Below are 8,474 nucleotides of genomic sequence, written 5' to 3'. Positions count from 1 at the left end.
TGAGGGGATGCCACAAAAAAGGGAAGTCCACCTATTTTTCAAAGCATCAGAAGGGAAGACAAGAAATAGTGGATGGAAACTAATCAAGGAAAGAAGCAGTCTAGAACTAAGGAGAAACTTCCTAACAGTGAGAACAATTAACCTGTGGAACAGATTTCCTCCAGAAGTTGTGGGTGCTCAAATACTGGAGGTTTTTAAGAAAAGACTGGACAGCCACTTGCCTGAAATGGTGTAGGGTCTCCTGCTTGAGCAGGGGGTTGGACTAGAACAGGGTGTCAAACTGCCGGCCTGTGGGCCAGATGCGTCATGCAGAAACCACACCCACCCCATTGCCAGCAATGGCAAAACAGTCATGATATGTCGCACAATGTCATGTGACATCGCAAATTTGACATGTCTGGACCCCCTTAATGGGCTTCCTATCTTCTTTTCAGCTACCTGCCAGGAAGAGAATCAGCAGGGAAAGGACCATAAGTCTTTTTGAATTCCATTCTTCATTGCTAACCAGGGCTGCAAAAAAAGATGTCATGGTAGGTATTAGCCCAACTTCAACCAGAGTGTTTCACATCCAGTTATATGTGGAGCAAAGCTCTAAGTCCTTTAAGGACTCATGAATAACAATAGCCGCTCTTTTCCTCCTTCTCTGTAGTGACAGCTGATGGCAAACTGAAACCCAGTCGACACAGTTCCAAGAGATGGATACTCTTCCTCTGGCCTCAACCAGATTTTGTTAGATGCGTCAGGTTGTGGTTCTCATAAGATCACAAATTAGGACAGTCTCATTATAAACCAGATGCAGTGGCAAAAACAGCAGTGCGAAAAGTAGCACTTGGAGCCTCCAAGAGCTGCAGGGATCTGCGACGCTGGTTTTGGCACCGTGTCTGTGTGCATGTTTGCCTTGCTGTTTTCGGCGGTGCTTTGGGGGGATAGTCTATCCCCTTTTGCAGCATGGCCACTGTCCAATCGCCATGTCACCTTTCGGGAGGGCAGCAACAGTTGCCAATGGAACAGCAGGGAAGATGGAAGGCAATCCCACCCACCAGATCAGTCTGGCAGGGGTGGGGTGGGAAACCAAGTGGGGTGAAAAGCAGAGCCTCCAGGAGCTGCAGGAATCCACATATGCCTTTTGCAGTCATTTTCCTGCAATGCACAGCAGCCAGATTGCTTCAGCTGCAAGGAGTCTGGCCTAAGGTTTCCATCACCCAGGCTTCCTAAAGCTGATGGGAACTGGAGCCCGCCACAGCGGAAGAGTTTAGCTGAACTGCAAAATTGAACTCACAGTGGTAGCACTGGCAGCAGATAAGGTATGGGGAGGCATGCCATCTGGCCTGCCAAAAAATCTACACTGAGACGGAGTGGGTGGGGTCTTAAGTAGGGCTTATTTTGGGGGGTAGGGCAAAACTCACTCAATGCATTTTCCACTTAGCAACAAAAATTCTGGGCTCCATTGTGGGCATAGGTCGAGGACTACCTATATATATATAATTTTTAATGAATAAATTTGAGGAACTATAGAATAGTGTGGGGGGGGAATCTTCCAAAATATCTTCCCAATTCTACTTCTCCAATTGTTTTCAAAACAGGTTAACCATCAGTCACTTATTAGGTGACCCGAAAGAGAGAAAAAAATGTTGATCAGCTCTGCAAAGAAAAATTGCCAGCTTGCCAATGTTTCAGAGATAATTATATTCCTTATAAATAACTGAAATCAGTCTATTATCCATGTAGGCAAAACATCAAAAGATCTCTGCAGAAGGGGAATAGATGTTGAGAATCAATTGGTATAAATATTTCTAGAATAACATTGGGGGCACAAAGGGGTTGATCCATGAGGTTCATTTCCAGAGATTCTCTTCTTCCTCTCTATAACAATAGAGTGAAGATGTTAGTCCTTCTGTTTTTCTTGTTGCACAATGTACCTACTCTGAGATGCCATTCAAGAGATGCTTTCCCTGTTCCACATGAGTGGTTCCACCCTGGTGACCTCATCATTGGTGGGATGGTGTCTCAAATTTTTTATAACTTTATTGAAATTGAATATAAGGAACATCCTTCTCTAAAACCTTATCAGTTACCACTGTAAGAATGTTTTTCTTCAGGTGTGTTCCTCAATCTTAGCCAGCTCCCCCAAAATTTCTTACATGAGTAAAAACTGTTTCAACATAATGTAGACTTTGGATCTAATCTATCTAAGCCTACTTTGTCTTTTCAGTACAACTGGTTGTGGGAGAAGAAATATTTCTTTACATTAAGTTAAAGTCTTTCTCATGAAAATACTTTAAAGTCTTAAAAGTCTTTTTGATTCATACATTAAATCTCCAAAAGACATACTAAAGTTTTTTGAAGAACATTTAATGAGCTGGAAGTAATTCATCTGCAAGCAGTAAATGAGTGATACCAGTTGAATCTGTTCATATTTTGCTTTGTATTAAACTAAATAAATGTAGCTTAGGAAACTATTATTTTTTTGCTGTTGTGCATATTTATTTCAAACCACAGAAACACTGTAAAAATTATTACAGTATATTAGTACATTATACTTATCATCTTCCTACATCCATCAGAGATGGAAATCTTCATTATATATTTAGAAATGATGCCACATTATAAGAATTTTAAAATTACTTCTTCAATGGGGGGGATTTAACTATTGGCAGTGTAATAACCAAATTCTATCAGCACGTCCTTGCCTTGGCCTTTGCTGTGAAGGAGATCAATGAGGACTTCCAGATCTTACCTAACGTCACTCTTGGGTTCCACATCTATGATAGTTACTACAACCCAAGGATGACCTATCGCACCACTCTGGACCTGCTTTTCAAATCTGAGGGATTTTTTCCTAACTACAAATGTGGTAACCAGAAGAATCTCATGGCCATCATTGGAGGGTTAGATGCCTCTACTTCTTCCTATATGGCAGAAAGTATAAATTTCTTCAAGATTCCACAGGTAATTTGGGGCAGAGTAGTAAGAGAGAAACTTCTCTTCTTTTGTAATGAACATTAACAGAATAAATAGACTAAGAAAATAAGAGGATAAGAGGATAACAGATGAAGGGAACCATAGAGGTCCTCTAGTCTAACCCAGTGCTGAAACATGAGACCCTTAAGAGTACATTCATAGTTATTTTTTCCTTTATTCTTATGAATAATGATTGCCTTTTTTTGTTTGTTCAGTTGACCTATGGCTCTTTTGCCCAAGAAGAGTTCCAGGCTACTAAGTTATCTTCACTTTATTGCATGATGCCAAAAGAGGACCATCAGTACATCGGAATTATCAAACTTCTTCTCCATTTTGGATGGACGTGGATTGGAGTCTTTACTTTTGATAAGAATAAGGCAGAACAATTTTTGCAGAAAATTCATCCATTGCTTTCCCAGAATGGGATCTGTTTAGCCTTCACGCAAAAAATTCCACAGCAAGCCCCTTTTGAAGAACTTTCAGAACTTTTTGATCTAATCTCAATTATTTCTAGTAAACTGGTAGAAGAGAAAACCAATGTTTTTCTTGTCTACGGTGAATCATTCACAGTTCTGTGGCTCAGAACTGTTGTGTTTCTACGTGATCCTGAAAACAAAGACAGATCATTATTCAGAAAAGTTTGGATCCTGATGTTCCCAATTGATTTCATACTGACAGGATTTCAAAGAGGTTGGGATCTCCAGATGTACCATGGGTCTCTTTCCTTTACAGTGCATTCAAGAGAAGTTCAAGGCTTCAAAGAATTTCTTCAAGTCATCAAACCTTCAACCCACAAAGATGGATTTCTTCAAGAGGTTTGGCAGCAATTGTTTGATTGCTCATTTTCAAATGAAAAATCACCTTCAATGAACAATGAAACTTGTAGTGGAGAAGAAAATTTGGAAAATCTACCTGCACCCCTCTTTGAGTTACAGATGACTGGCCAAAGCTACACTATCTACAATGCTGTTTATGCAGTGGCACATTCTTTGCATGAGGCAATGAGATCAAACTTCCAACACAGAAGAATTAAAATGTTTGAATTTTCAAATCTACAGCCTTGGCAGGTAATGTGTCTATGCCACACCTATCTTTTCTTTCACTGAATCGCTTTTCTCATCATAATCTAACATGGCTTGTTTGCTACGACCTATGACCACAGATCAATATGGATAATGAGGAAACACCATTATTAATGTAATAGCCGATTATAAGTTATAAAATAAAAGGGATGAAAAATTTGCAAATTTCAGTCTAGTCAATGGAATTTTTGTATCATTTTTAAAAAAAGTGTAGTTTAAAAAAAACCTGACCTTCCACGTCTGCAGATTGCCAGATATTAGATATCAGTGCAATTTATGTAGAAAATCATTGTAGTTTGCATAACAAGACATAGTCAAAGGAGGCACTGTTTTATACAGTCATTTAACATTACTTTTCATTCTCCTTTCCATAAATAAAAAAATCTCCAAAATACTTCTAATTGGCTCATAAATGTTTCAGTGTTGGAAATATGAATATTTTCTCTCTCCCTCCTTCCCTCCATCCTCACTTAAATCTCAAATGAAATTTATCAGGTCCCAGCCTCTCAAATAGCTTTGTATCAATGAAGAAGGAAAAGTGATGAATAAGATTATGTATGGTGTTGTTGTTGTTAGCTGCAAAGTCGTGTCCAACTCATCGCGACCCTATGGACAACGTTCCTCCAGGCCTTCCTGTCCTCTACCATCTTCTGGAGTCCATTTAAGCTCACGCCTACTGCTTCAGTGACTCCATCCAGCCACCTCATTCTCTGTCGTCCCCTTCTTCTCTTGCCCTCAATCTTTCCCAGCATGAGGCTCTTCTCCAGTGAGTCCTTCCTTCTCATTAGGTGGCCAAAGAATTTGAGTTTTAGCTTCAGGATCTGGCCTTCTAAAGAGCAGTCAGGGTTGATCTCCTCTAGGACTGACCGGTTTGATCGCCTTGCAGTCCAAGGAACTCGCAGGAGTCTTCTCCAGCACCATAGTTCAAAGGCCTCAATTCTTTGGCGCTCAGCCTTTTTTATGGTCCAGCTTTCACTGCCATACATTGCAACTAGGAAGACCGTAGCCTTGACTATATGATGTATGGTGTAGGTTTGATTAATTCTTTACATAGTGAATAAAAATAATATACAAAACAGCCTGTTTTCATTTTGCTTTTATTCATTGACATAATTTCCTATTTTCCCTTAAAATAAGATCAAATTAATAAGAGAGTAAACCTATACATTTACTTGTAATATAAATTATCAAGTTTCTCAATTTTACTTATTTGAGCATTATTACAGAGATGGGAAGAATGACTGAAAGAAATTTGAATATGATGGTCTGTTCTCCATTATTATCCTTTCAATTCCCTCTCTCTTTCATTCTCTTTCAAGCAGCTCCATTCCTTTCTTCAAGACATTTCTTTTAACAATTCAGCTGGGGAGAGAGTGTTTCTGAATAAAGAAGGAGCAGCAACTGGAGGATTCACCATCGTTAACCTGATCACTTTTCCTAACAGATCCTTTCAGAAAGTTAGAGTTGGAAACTTAGATCCCAGTGCTCCAAAAGGGAAAGAAATATTCATTGATAAAAATGTGATTATCTGGCACCCAGCTTTTAACCAGGTTTGGAGTTATTTAATCAACTATAATTTCATCCATGATGATACCATGAAAATGTCTTTGCCTTGTACTGATCAGAATCTCTTTATACATTTTTTTCTTTCAGTCTCTTTAAAAGAAAGAACAGATATATTCTGTACAAATGCTGACCATGTTTAAGCATTTGCCAAATTGACAAAATAACATTACAATATGAAAGTCAGATTTTCATCGCTGAGCTACATTTCCATTTGAAATAATGACAAAATAACATTACAAATTGACAAAATAACATTACAATATAAAAGTCAGATTTTCATCGCTGAGCTACATTTCCATTTGAAATAATGATTATTTCCATAAGATTCTGATAATGTACGTTTATTTACTAACCCTGCCCTTCTTCAAACAGGCCATTGAAATTCTTTCCTGCCATAAAGGAAAATAATTAGAAACTGTTTTCCTTCTATTCTTTTTTTTTAAAGCTTTCTTTGAAAAACCTTATCTGTTTATGACCAGGTACTTCCAATTTCTCTGTGTAATGGCCATTGTTCCCCTGGATATTGGAAGAAAGGGATTGAAGGAAAACAATTCTGTTGCTATGATTGTGTTCCATGCCCAGAAGGAAAGATTTCAAATAAAAATGGTGAGACAATCCATCAATTTTTCATTAAATTGACTTAAGCAAAATGTAATTGATTAAGATGTGTATAATGGGTAGCTTTATACGTAAGTTCTTCAGGGTGAATGTTCCTGTCTAAACAGTGATCCCCAGGCTGTAGTCACAACAGTGACAGCTCATATTTGTGTGTGTTTTTTTATTGCTAACAAAGAATTAAAGGGAGACTAATATGGCCATTTCAAACTCATTTGTTCTCATCAGTCAGCCATACCCTTCTGAGATTCAAATCTGGGCCGATTGCACATTAGGCAATTGTTCTAACATTTAGGTCACAGGTACTTTCTCACTTTGTTAGCTGAGAAGCAAGGGAGATATGTGTTAAGTGTTTGTTAAGTATTTTAGAATACCTTGCTAGGCCCAAACCACAGGACAAATCTTATTGCCTGTTTCAGCCTAACCCAAGGCCATCCCCAGGCTGTAATCACAACAGTGACAGCTCATATTTGTGTATTATTATTTTTTTTGATTGCTAACAAAGAATTAAAGGGAGACTAATATGGCCATTTCAAACTCATTTGTTCTCATCAGTCAGCCATACCCTTCTGAGATTCGAATCTGGGCCGATTGCACATTAGGCAATTGTTCTAACATTTAGGCCACAGGTTCTTTCTTGCTTTGTTAGCTGAGAAGCAAGGGAGATATGTGTTAAGTGTTTGTTAAGTATTTTAGAATACCTTGCTAGGCCCCAAACATGGGACAAATCTACGTTTTCGCGGGTGTTTGTATGTAGATCTTTGGTCATTCGGGTTTTTTTCCCCATGTAAAATTGGAGGTATCAGGGCAACGTTTCGATGAAATCTCATCCGTCATCCTCAGGCTGGTGACTTCAGCTTCCTTCTTCTGGGAGAAGTGTGTGATAGTGGCTGTTTTTTTCTTTTTTAAACTGCCAGAGTGGGTGTGTTCTGGGGTGGAGGCTTGGCTGTGTTCTGATGGGGTGGAGGTGTGCTCTGATTGGGTGGGGGCTTAGCTGTGTTCTGATTGGGTGGGAGTGTGTTTTGAATGGGGGCTGTGTTGTGATTGGGTGGGGATGTGTTTTGAGTGGATGGGCTGGTCTCAGCTGCCAGCCTTAGACCTGAACTGGTGAGTTGTGCTGCTTTTGTTAGGCTCCGTGTTTGTGGTGGTGCCATGTTTTTATAGTGGGTGTTAGTTTGCTTATTGTGTGGTTTGAAGGGGTTTAAAGTGGTTAATGTTGCAGCTGTAGTTAGGTTTCTGTTTTGTGGTTGTGTGTCGTTATCGTTGTGGGTTCAGATTTGCTTTTTGAATGGTTGTGTGGTGGTGATGTCATGTGATGTTATCATGAGTTTGGGTCTGGTATCATTCTTGGTTGTTGGGACTCATCTGTCAATCAAGGCGGGTTTCCAAATGGCTGGTAGGCGAGTGGTATCATCTCATTTGTTCATGCTGTGGGGGCGTTTTTCTATCTCGATGGCTTCTCTGATTATTCTGTTGTTAAAGTGTTCAATTTTGGCGATAGTTCTGGTTTTTTTAAAATCAATTTTGTGTCCAGTGTCTTTAAAGTGTTGGAACAGGGATGAAGTTTGTTCTCCCTTTCTGAGTGAGTTCCTGTGCTCTTCAATGCGTGCACTTATTCTTCTGTTGGTCTGTCCGATGTATGTGGTGGGGCAGGTGGTGCATGGGATTTCATATACTCCTTGGTTTTCTAACTCAATTATGTCTTTGGGGTTTCTTAGGATGGTGGATATTTTTCTGTCTGTGCAGAATGCTGTTTTGATGTTGTGTTACATATATATCCGTTGAGCCATAGATCTTCTACGATCATCTATTATCTATTTATTTATTTTTCATATTTTCAACTTAGTTTGCCTATTGAGGGTTCATTTTTTTCCTGTAAAATTAGTATAGGAAAATATTTGTAGCTCAGGGTTGACATGAGGGTTCTTGGTGTTCTCTGAGCTTGCTTCTTTTGTAGCAGATATTCAATTAGCTAAACTAGGTAATCATCCTGTAAGATTGTTCACTCAATAAACAAATATATCATGATTTTTATAAACTCGGGATATATTATGCCTATTTATTTTTTTAAAAAAGCTTCTCGGTATCTTCTATTTTATGATGTCATCATCAGAGCTTGTGATGACAACATAATCACTGTTAGACATGTCAAACTCGTGACATCACGTGACATCGTGCAACGTATCGGGACGGTTTTGCTATTGCTGGCAATGGGGTGGGTGCAGCTTCCACGTGACGCATCCAGCCCAC

Source organism: Vipera berus, assembly GCF_964194415.1.
Source record: "Vipera berus genome assembly, chromosome: Z".
NCBI classification, from domain to species: domain Eukaryota; kingdom Metazoa; phylum Chordata; class Lepidosauria; order Squamata; family Viperidae; genus Vipera; species Vipera berus.
The sequence above is the reverse complement of the archived record's forward strand: the minus strand, read 5'-3'. Positions refer to the sequence as shown.